Source organism: Mirounga leonina, unplaced genomic scaffold (genome assembly GCF_011800145.1).
Source record: "Mirounga leonina isolate KUSES-001 unplaced genomic scaffold, KU_Mleo_1.0 Mir_53, whole genome shotgun sequence".
In the NCBI taxonomy this organism is placed as follows: domain Eukaryota; kingdom Metazoa; phylum Chordata; class Mammalia; order Carnivora; family Phocidae; genus Mirounga; species Mirounga leonina.
In genome coordinates this window covers 102,340,303-102,352,264 of record NW_023270807.1, presented here as the reverse complement: position 1 = coordinate 102,352,264, position 11,962 = coordinate 102,340,303, and positions in this window count along the sequence as shown.

The window sequence follows — 11,962 nt, the reverse complement described above, 5'->3', positions numbered from 1 at the left end:
TATCTTTTAGTTTGTAAGTAGATGGACTGTTAAAAAGAGCCAGTTCCAACTATTACCTCGAGAGGTATGACTATTCTTTTCATTTGAATTTAACAATATGTAGGGAATAGTAATTGTATATGAAGAATTTGTCAGAAAGTAAAATACCTCACGACACATCGCTCACAAACAGTCTGAACACAGAATTTATTCTTTGCTCAGTGTCGATGGCCAATGTTTAGCAAGCCTGTTTTCAGTTATGACGACCTCATGCACAGAAACAATTCCCTAGACTCACATTATTTCCCCCTGGTCCATGATTATTTAAGTGGGACTGGATGGAACTGCTGCATCACAGTTTGAAAGAGAGCATGCACACAGGCAAACCTACGGACATATCTTATCCAGGGACACAGGAAATGGCATTTTATTTTTTTTATTTTTTATTTTTTTTAAAGATTTTATTTATTTATTTGAGACAGAGAGAATGAGAGAGAGAGAGAGCACATGAGAGGGGGGAGGGTCAGAGGGAGAAGCAGGCTCCCTGCTCGGCAGGGAGCCCGATGCGGGACTCGATCCCGGGACTCCAGCATCATGACCTGAGCCGAAGGCAGTCGCTTAACCAACTGAGCCACCCAGGCGCCCAGGAAATGGCATTTTAATGCAGCTGTTCTATCATCATCCACGAGCACTCAAGGAGTCCCTGCTCATATTTTCCTGTTCAGGTACAGCAGAGAAACTCTGCTGATGGCTGGAGAGCTAGCACAGAGAAACCAAAGAGGATGAGAGCCAAAGATTATAAAGGGTCCAGGCTACTGAGAGGAACAAGGAAAAGAGGGTGTGGCTCTGAAGGATGAGACACAACGGAACTGACTAAAAATACAGGCACAATTAAAAGAGTGTATAAAGTTAAGAATGTAAAAACATGCCAATGATTGCTGGGTGAATAGTGTTTAGAAGCACAATTTGGGGGCGCCTGGGTGGCTCAGCTCAGGTCATGATCTCAGGTTGGTGAGATAGAGCCCCTCATTGGGCTCTATGCTCAGTGGGGAGTTTGGTTGGGATTCTTTCCCTCTGCCCCTCCCCCAACTAGTGCATGCGCCTGAGCTCTCTCTCTCAAATAAATAAATAAATCTTTTAAAACAAATAAAGAGGGGCGCCTGGGTGGCTCAGCCGTTAAGCGTCTGCCTTCGGCTCAGGTCATGATCCCAGAGTCCTGGGATCGAGCCCCGCATCGGGCTCCCTGCTCTGCGGGAAGCCTGCTTCTCCCTCTCCCACTCCTTCTGCTTGTGTTCCCTCTCTTACTGTGTCTCTTTCTGTCAAATAAATAAAATCTTAAAAATAAAAACAAAAACAAATAAAAACAAATAAAGAAAGCACAGTCTGGGGGAAGGTAGCTTAGGTTTGCCTTCTGGCCCCAACAATTATAAGCAGGGTGATTGGGAGCCCCTTAGCCTTACCTTTCAGTGGCTCAGTTTCTTCATCTATAAAATAGAGACAATAATAAGGCCTCCCTTAGAGATGAAGTAAATAATGCAAATCATGTTAAGCAAGAATTTGGAACAAAGAAGAGTTCAAAAATACTATTATTATTCTGGTACCCCAGTAATAAAAATGTAGCTAAATTATATAACGATGTGAGGTATAAAGTATAGTTTTATTTTGTTCCATTTTTTTCAAGAAGAATGCAATTAGCCATACCGGTAACCAGTGGTGTCACATAGCTGTCTCAAAAACTATAAAATAGGCGCTATTATTGTTCAAATGAAGAAACTCTTTTTTTTTTTATTTTCCTCAAGATTTCTTTCTCTCTTTTTTTAATTATGTTATGTTAATCCCTATACATTACATCATTAGTTTTTCATGTAGTGTTCCATGATTCATTGTTTGCATATAACATCCAGTGCTCCATGCTGAATGTGCCCTCTTTAATACCCATCACCAGGCTAACCCATCCTCCCACCGCCTCCCCTCTAGAACCTTCAGTTTGTTTCTCAGAGTCCATAGTCTCTCATGGTTCGTCTCCCCCTCCGATTTTCCCCCCTTCATTCTTCCCCTCCTGCTATCTTCTTCTTCTTCTTCTTTTTTTTAACATATAGTGTATTATTTGCTTCAGAGGTACAAATCTGTGATTCAACAGTCTTACACAATTCACAGCACTCACCATAGCACATACCCTCCCCAATGTCTATTACCCAGCCACCCCATCCCTCCCACCCCCCACCACTCCAGCAACCCTCAGTTTGTTTCCTGAGATTAAGAATTCCTCATATCAGTGAGGTCATATAATACATGTCTTTCTCTGATTGACTTATTTCACTCAGCATAACACCCTCCAGTTCCATCCACATCGTTGCAAATGGCAAGATTTCATTCCTTTTGATGGCTGCATAATATTCCATTGTATATATATACACCATATTTTCTTTATCCATTCATCTGTCGAGGGATATCTTGGCTCTTTCCACAGTTTGGCTATCGTGGACGTTACTGCTCTAAACTTTGGGGTGCATGTACCCCTCAACTGAAGAAACTCTTAATGGGATTTTTTTTCTAAAGTCAGAAAAACACCATAATCCACAGAACATTATACCAGAATAGAACTTGTAAATAATCATAGCAGAGACATTAATTGCCCGGCCATATTTAAAGTCCCTTATGGGTTAATTTGCTTTATTTACATCCTAGAAGAGAATCTCTCTCCGAAAATCTGCCTTCTGGCTCCTGCCAACATGTGAAGGTGAGGCTTGTGGCTCTGTTAGGGTATGAGCTCTTTACTCCTTTTGTAGACCCCCCACTTCCCAGTACGGTTATGTGGATCCTTAACCCTGGTTTTCTCTCTGGTGGCCATGAGGAAAAGTAAGGGCAGCTCCAGAGTAGGGCAACCACTGGCTGTCTTGTGAAATGTTTCATTTGAGATTTCTGCATAGATTTTCAATCAGGAGAGTCAAAGTCCTCAAGAACATTGTCATAAGTCTCAGATCCCATTTCTTCCCCATCAGGGCAGGACTTTGGCTTGGAAGAAACATCTAGGTTCAAAATTAAGTCTTCTTTGAAAAATCTGTCATTCTTCCAATTAGATCAAGTGTCTGGTCTCAGCTCTGTTGGTCTCCTGCCTGCAGGACATAACTGTTTCTGTCGATGCAGCTAAGGAGGCTCCCAACACACATACTTTGTTTTAAATTGTGGGTCGGTATACTTAAGCCTGCCCTCTTCAGTGCATCAGTGGCACTTATCAAAGCATTCAATTCTGTAGTCTTGGGTACTATTCCCTTGAAATTCTCAAATGCTTTTTTTGACTTTTTGCCAGCGAGTGCACCTCCTCTCATCTATTTCCTGCCAAAGTTCACCACAGGTGAAAGTATTAGCAATCCTCTGCTGTAAGCATGCCAGCACTATCAAAAGCCTGCTTCCCACCAGGGATGGTGCCCTGATTGCCATCTGGTCAGTGATTGGTCCACTTCTAGAATTCCATTCTTAGAGTCTGCTTCTCAGGTCCACTTCTGATACTGTCTTAGATAGAATTTCCTCAGATCAAATCCTGAGAGAAGGATTCTTGCAAGAGTGATGTGTTGAGGAGTGCTCTAGAAGAGGTGGAGTAAGGGAAGCAAAATAGTAAGAAAGCAAGCAAGGAGGTCATCTTGACTGGAAATGGACCTCAGGCTATCTGTTCCCATGAGGGGCTCTAAATCAGGAATGATACCCCAGGGTTGGTTCCTTCTTAACACAAAGAGTTGGCCTTTTGTCTTCTTGGATCAGTCAGTCATTAACCTCTGGCTGTTCTCTGAGAGTATGGAGTAATGACCTGGTAGAAGAGGCAGCACCCATTCAGCAATGGAGAGAAAGTAATTGAACTGGTGAAGGTGATCTGGGTCGGCCCCAACAACCTCACATCAAACAGATTCCATGAGGCCAACTCCACACTACTCCATTCTTCATTGATGTCCCCCAACTCATAACTCCACTACCATTAGAGTTCATTTCTCACAGGGAGTTTAAATTTGTGCATTTTGTTATGTACATCAATAATTTTATATATGATAAGTTGTCTCTCCAACTCTCTTTCTTGGCATTTGAAGGATAAGATTTGGGTAACAGGTTGGACTTTTCTCATAGCTTAAGTCACAGTTCTGAATTCTTGGTTGAAGCATAATAAACACTTGGTGATTAGTGGAGTTGGCAAATAATCTATGGTATATAATTAACTATTAATGCTATATTTCTTCTAAGCTTATATAAATACTGACTAGAGTCTAACTAGATGAAATAGAAAGAAATTGTAGCAAGCTGTCTATTTCTCATCAATACCCCAGCAGACCTCCTTTGGCTTCTTAGGACAACACATAGAAAAGAGCAAGTTTCATATTTGTTCAACTTACTACAAAGAATAAACTTTAAAATAAAACTTACGTTTTAATTTAAAAATTATACATTTTTAAAGTATAGCCCCATCAAAAATAAAACAAAACAAAAAAAGAAAGAAATTGAAAATCAAAAATCAATGGGAAATCAATAGGAAAATGTGAATGAATAATGGACACTCTATATTGGTAAGGATCAATATTCCATGCAGAAGTTAAAACATTTGAACAAGTGACACAAGAAACAATCTAATATGCTTCATTAGGCAAACTGTGAGAGATAAAGAATAAGAGATATTACACTTTTAAAAATATAAAAACATTGTGTGTTTTATAATTGCTTCTATTTGATTAATACAACAGCCAAAGAATATTTTTTTCTTGTGGTGAACAAAAGATAAGTAATTGGAAGTAGTAACCATATTTTTAAACAAAGCAAATAGAAATGGATGATGATCCAGAATACATGAGGCAATTTAGATAAAGAATAATAATGTTCCAGAAGACTCAGAAATTGGCACACTTATAAACCAGAAATAATGGACATTATTCAATATCATAAAAGGGAAAAATTCCAAATATAATCATCTAATTCATAAGTGTTTCCCACCTGACCTTTTAAACAGTTAAATATTTTAGACATTGAGGCAAACCTTCAATAAGACTCAAATGCATTATTCAGGTGAGCAGATGTCTATTTCGCAGAGTTGTTTCAAAACCTCTCAGCGTAGAATGAAAGGAAACATGTTCAGCTCACAAAGAACAGGTTTAATCACTCTACCATGGTGTAATGACACAAAGTTTTGTTTAATTACTATCTTTCCAAGGCCCAGCTCCCATGGACTTCTGTCTCAGTTATCTGGGCAAGAAATTGAAATGAAAATAGGAAGCACTAGTCAATTTAAGTACCTGTAAGACCGTGAAGAGGCAGCACAATGCAGACCCACATAGCAAAACAGCACAATCAGTGGAGAGCTTGGTGCCATGTTGGCAAAGACCAGAGAGTAGCTTCAGTATGGGAAGGTCCCAGGAAGTCAGAACCAGCTTTGACACACGAAGAGTGTAGTTGAGCAGCAGAGGTGAGCTCTAGTGGGCAGGGACACTTCAGGGGGTGCCCAGAGGCATGATTATAAACTCGAGAAGACTGAATAGTGAGCACATATGAGATATTTTTCAGGGTTTCCACGAAAATGTTAGTGGCAAGACCCTACACATAATCCTGGGATACAAAGATTTCACAAATAGAGATTCTATCAATGAGGGGTTTCTGTTTGGGAACTATAGAAAGGAACTCAGGTGATCTCACAGTAAAGAAATTCATTAGATCGATGGCAATGGGGAGTAGGGTACAGGGTGTGGGAAGGGGAGTGGGGTTCCTCACAGATTCAAAGGGAAGGCAGGAGAATCGGACAGGAACCAATGCAGGTATGGGCACCTACAGACAGTCTTGCCTGCATGAATTTCAGGTCTACCTTTTTCCTTTTCATGCTGTTAGTGACATAAATTCCAGGAAGAACAACTGATTAGCCTAGTTCAGTCATACACTCACTCTTTGGCTAGGAGAGCACCAAGTACCTTGTTTGGCAGACTGTATTTAATAAGACATTAAACAGATTATTCAGTGGGGCAAAAATAATTCTCCTGAAAGGAAAGTGGGGTGTTGTTCTAGTATTAGACATTTCAGGGTGGGGGAAAGTTGGAGAACCACTGAAGTTTAGTTAATTGTTAGTACACTTAAATTGGCATGAGACACTAAAGTTACAAAGATTAGACCCAAAAGTGACCAAAGTGTGGGCAATGAGGTCAATGTGGGGGAAAGATAGAGAAGGCAGGGCAAATAAGGTTGTAACTGCAAAAAAACAGAAACCAGTTTTGTTCAAGCTTGTAAGTAAATACAAATGTGATATCTTTGAGGGCAGGGACCATGTTTTATTCATATTTGTTTTCACAGTTTACCCTCTCCCAATTATATAATAGATAGATATTCTACAAATGTGTGCTGAATTAATAGTGAATAAATGGGTAAGAGAATAAATATATGATGAAATGGGTGGATGGATGAGTAAGTTGAAAATAGATGGATAAATAATGCTAATTTGGTGAAATCCAACAATCTGCCAATAGAAATACATGGACATTTACCTAGTTTGCCCCTGTTACAGAAGAGATCCAATAATTAAGATGGGCCCATTGGATTAGCTACAAAGCATCTCATGACCTATACCTAAATTCTTAAGATGTCTTCTAAAAACTAAAGTGTTCCATTTTCTTTGATTTTGTGTATTCAGAGAGCACAGTTGGTCAGTCTCAAACAACTTGTGTTACTGAGGGATCATGACTGCAATGACATGGCTTAGAAAAATGACCCAAAACATGCCCAAATTCTTTCATCTTCTAAAATCATCTCGGGGCGCCTGGGTGGCTCAGTTGGTTAAGTGACTGCCTTCGGCTCAGGTCATGATCCTGGAGTCTCTGGATCGAGTCCCGCATCGGGCTCCCTGCTCGGCAGGGAGTCTGCTTCTCCCTCTGACCCTCCTCCCTCTCATGCTCTCTGTCTCTCATTCTCTCTCTCTCAAATAAATAAATAAAATCTTAAAAAAAAATCATCTCAATAGGTGTCTACCCATTCTGTTTGCTATTCCCCCCCAAGAAGTTTTTCTAAAATGATAGCTAGAATAATGTCATAAAAACATTCAAAGTACACCTGATCTCTGACAGGGAAGAGCAAACAGTAAATCGATCCAACTCATTCATAGAAATCTTGGTGAAATGGCCACAACTCAGCAAAGATGATTCTCATGTTTTAAAAGTTCTATTTCTTAGAAGATTTTCTATTTCAGGAAAGGAAAAGAGAAAGACTGCAATTATGTGATCCTATGTAATCAAAATCTTTGTGGTGAGATTATATGATTTTGAGTCTTTTAGCAAAGTTTTGCTTGTTACAACTTTCTAAAGACATGTGGGCATTTCCACCTTCACCTTAGCTTGTGGTTTTTAATGTGATATTTTCAGACAGACCAACTAGAAGTTTGATATGTTTTTCAGTGTAACATACATAATAGTTTGTAGTATCCAGTTATAAGTACATCTTTCACTGTTCTTCAGGACATTGTCACATCTGACCACCTATAAGGCTAATGAGAATACCGTGAGCATTAATGAAGAACACAGTAATAATAATGATTTTTTGGGACGCCTGGGTGGCTCAGTCGGTTAAGCGTCTGCCTTCGGCTCAGGTCATGATCCCAGGGTCCTGGGATTGAGTCCCGCATCGGGCTCTCTGCTCCGCGGGGAGCCTGCTTCTCCCTCTGCCTCTGTCTCTCTCTCTGTCTCTCATGAATAAATAAATAAAATCTTTAAAAAAAATAATAATAATGATTTTTTAAAAATTACAATAGGATTTTTTAAAAACCCTGATATTACTGCACACTCATTATATGCCAGGAGCTGTGCCCTGAGACACAGCCAAACTCCTTGCCTTTCCTTGAGAACCCTATGTGCTCCATCTGCCATCTAGAAAAGGTGACATTAAATAATTCTTTGAAATATCTTTACTTCTTTCAACTACTGCATGCTTTGTTTCAGCACATGCTATAGGTCACATGTATGCATTTATAAGAACTTCACAGTGCTTTTGACAAATATAACTTGAAACTATCTTCATCACATATAACAACTGGTTAGGCTTAACATTTTAGTGAGTGCCCAAAGTCTGAGTCCTAGGTTTTTCAGAAAGCCCAAGATTATGTAGATACAACAGGACTGAGGAGGTGCCTGAGAGCCAAAGTAGGATGTGGGGAATTCAGGAGACTATCTCATTGCTGCTCTTACTCACAAGTGCACACCTCTGTGTGTTAGCATAACTCTTCAGTGTGTGTGATAATAGTTCAACCATTTCATACTGACATTACTCTCTATCTGGCTATGGGATGGGTGCGAGAGACCAAGAGCCAAAACATCAGTGAGTTATCTTGGATAGATGGCGTAAGAGAGCAAAGTGAGTCAAATCATCTCCTGCTACTAGAGAGTCCGAGAAGTCGGTTCTAGGCAAGGACACTCCAAACTGTGTCAGTGGATGGGAGATAAAGCCATAGGTTTGCATGAGACAGCCTTCCCTGGCTCACACTCTAACTGCATACTGGCCTCTCTTTTTTTTTAATTTTTATTTTTTTATTTTTATTTTTATTCTTATGTTAATTCCCATACATTACATCATTAGTTCTAGATGAAGTGTTCCATGATTCATTGTTTGTGCACAACACCCAGTGCTCCATGCAGAATGTGCCCTCCTCAATACCCACCACCAGGCTAACCCATCCTCCCACCCCCCTCCCCTCTAGAACCCTCAGTTTGTTTTTCAGAGTCCATTGTCTCTCATGGTTCGTCTACCCCTCCGATTTCCCCCGCTTCATTCTTCCCCTCCCGCTACCTTCTTCTTCTTCTTTTTTTTTTTCTTAACATATATTGCATTATTTGTTTCAGAGGTACAGATCTGAGATTCAACAGTCTTGCACAATTCACAGCGCTTACCAGAGCACATACCCTCCCCAGTGTCTATCACCCAGTCACCCCATCCCTCCCATCCCACCCCCCACTCCAGCAACCCTCAGTTTGTTTCCTGAGATTAAGAATTCCTCATATCATACTGGCCTCTCTTTAAACATCTCAGATCCCTAGTGAATTGAGTGACAACCCTTAACAGGCTCACAGGCCTCTAGCTCATCTCCTGCTGTGATGCCTCTGGCAACGTCTGCTGCGGCCACCCTGGCCTCTTTCATTTTTCTCTGTTTTCCAGCCCTTCTCCACCCACGCTCTCAGAGCCTTTCCACTAGCTGTCAACTCACCCTATAAATTTCCCTCCCTTCCTCACTCAGTTCCTACTTGTCCTTCCAATCTCTGCTCAGATGTTGCTTCCTGAAAGAATTCTCCCCTGCCACTCAAACTATGTCAGGTTACCCTGTTGCAAACTCGCAGACCATTGATGAAATTTGCCTTATTTGTAATTTATATTTACATAGGTGACTATTTATCTTCTATCTGTTTTCTCATTGCACCACAAACCCGTATTCCCGATTCTATTCCCAGGGCCCAATGCTTGAAACAGGGCTGGTATTGGAGGTAAATTTTTTGGGTACATGAATAATTCATTGTATGTCTGTCAGAGATGTGAAGAGAAATGAAGATATATGGGGGCTTCATGTAAACTGTGATGACTGATTAACCAAGACAGCCTTAATGAACCCTCACCCCAACAAAATTTTAGATTTCTTCCCAACTATATGCTCCTGAATTCCTTTTTTAAAGAGTTCTTACTTCAGAAAATTTGTAATTGCATTGTTTCTCTGCCCCTTTTGAAATTTACACTCATCTTTTCCCAGCCTCCTGCCAGATTTACAACCCAGTAATGTCTTTAACAAGAATCTGGGAGCCATCCCCTTGAAATGTAATCATAGATGGAGAGAGTGTCTCTGTCTCCAAGTGTCGTGGGAAAGTAGGAGCCTAACTTTGATGAGTATCAATTAGCAAACATAGATGGCCTACTCTCATTGATCAGTCTCTTTCCTAATGTCCTGCAGTCTTTCTCCACTAGCTCATCTCAGCCCTTAAAAACCTTCCTGCCTTTTGCTTCAGCAGAGTTGAGTTCAGTCTCTCTCCCCTATGGCAATAGTGTTGACTAAAGTCTCCCTTGCCTGTTTAACTCGGCCTGGTGCAGTTTTTCTTTTGACATGATTCAGTTGCACATTGGCTTGACAGTATATGCCAGAGGAGAGTCTTCTGCTTTGCAGGTCAAAAGAATGTTTGCGCCCTAACCGCTATAGATTTCCATGACCAGAGCTGAGAAGTTGGCCGGATTACCTTCCACTCTTGAACAAGAAAGGTCTTCAACTGCTGGGACTGTGTAAGGGATAGCTCTACCTGTAGAAAGAAAAACAGAAGACTTATCCATTAAATTTATATCTGACAATATGATTTTCTGATGTTTTTTCATGTTTCCTTCCCTGAAATTTTCTTAGGTTTAGTTGCATCACACTATCTGTGGCATTCCCTTGTTGTCCAATAGCTTTATATTGTTTTGGAGTTTCAAAACCTATAACTAATTCCACCGAAAGGTTTCATTAAACTAGTTGATCATTTAGTCCATGCCACTTAATTAAATGTTAAATTGCTGGTCAGAAGTCTTCACAGGAACATAATTTCAAAATGGCTTTAAGCAGGGCAGATCTGAGGTTTGACTCATCCTTAGGAGGTATCTAGGTACTAAAAAATACCTTTTAAAAATAGGAAGCCAGGTCCACCAAGGGAAGGACAAGTGCAGGTGCATGGTCTGCATACAGAAATTTGCTAACATTTGTGTTTCTCTCCTCTCTTTCTTTCTCTTCCTTTCTTCTGTCTTTTCTTTCATAAATATTTACTGAATAAATATCTGCCTGACACTTTTCTAGGCCTTGAAGATACACTAGTGAACTAAAACAAACCGAAAAAAAAAAAAAATCCTGTTATCATAGACCTTACATTCTAATATAACATTCCTTCTTTCTTTCCTTACTTCTTTTCTAAAATCAGATTGCAGAGATACAATCAGTTTTTGGTGGAGCTAACAATTCAAAATCTTAGTTCCAGAGCAATTAAAAAACAAATGGCTTGTGTATGTCAGCTCAGTGCTGGGTCTAAAGAGCCCCACTAAATTTCCACAGAGATTATCGACATGTTCACCATCACTCATAAAGACATGTGTCTCTGCCTCCCAGAGATGAATTCAGAGACCATATTAAAGAACAGGAGAATAGTCAAGATCATGAGATTTTAAATAAAATTCAAAATGAGCTCTACTCCACCCTTCTGGGTGACCCAGAGGAGACAACAAACAGGATGCCCCTAGTGGGTTGGCTCTAGGCAGCCTGTAGGTTCTGGGAGCTAGAGCTGGGGCTGAAAAACAGAGTGAGGTGGGTGACCTAAAAACACATTGCTTCAGAATTTAATTTGTGGTCTCAGCTCAGCTTATGCTGTTCACTGAAAAGAAGTGAGCTATCTCAAGAGCATTCTATTGTCTTATCTTCTTAGGCTCTAAATGATATCTTAATTGCACATGAATTACATTAAGCTTTCCTCCATGCAAGTCAAGTAAAATCACCTACATTCCTGGCACTGGATTGTCACACTGGCAACATTATAATTGTTCACTAGCATAGAGGGTGCATTAGAAATTCTAGTAAGTTCATTGCTAGTCATGAATATGATTAACCAATTCCATGAGCATTAGAGTATAATTAGCCATGATCTGCAATATTTATGTTCCCTTTAGGCATCATTATGTTTTCCTATGTGAGTAATTTTATAACCCATACATCTATAAAGAACCAAGGATATTCAAATATGTTTATACTTATTTTCATTCAAAATATTCAAATATTTTTATACTTATTTTCATTCAAAACATTTATCTTCGTTCTCAAATTTATGAAGATCCAAATGAGGATCATATGAAACTAGTCACAGAACAAAAGAATACTAAGTATAATTCTTTAAAAACAATGTTAGCTTCAAATGTTACATGATAATATTATAAGCATACACTATAAAAATATACACCTCCACTTATATAAAATATGAAATATTAACTT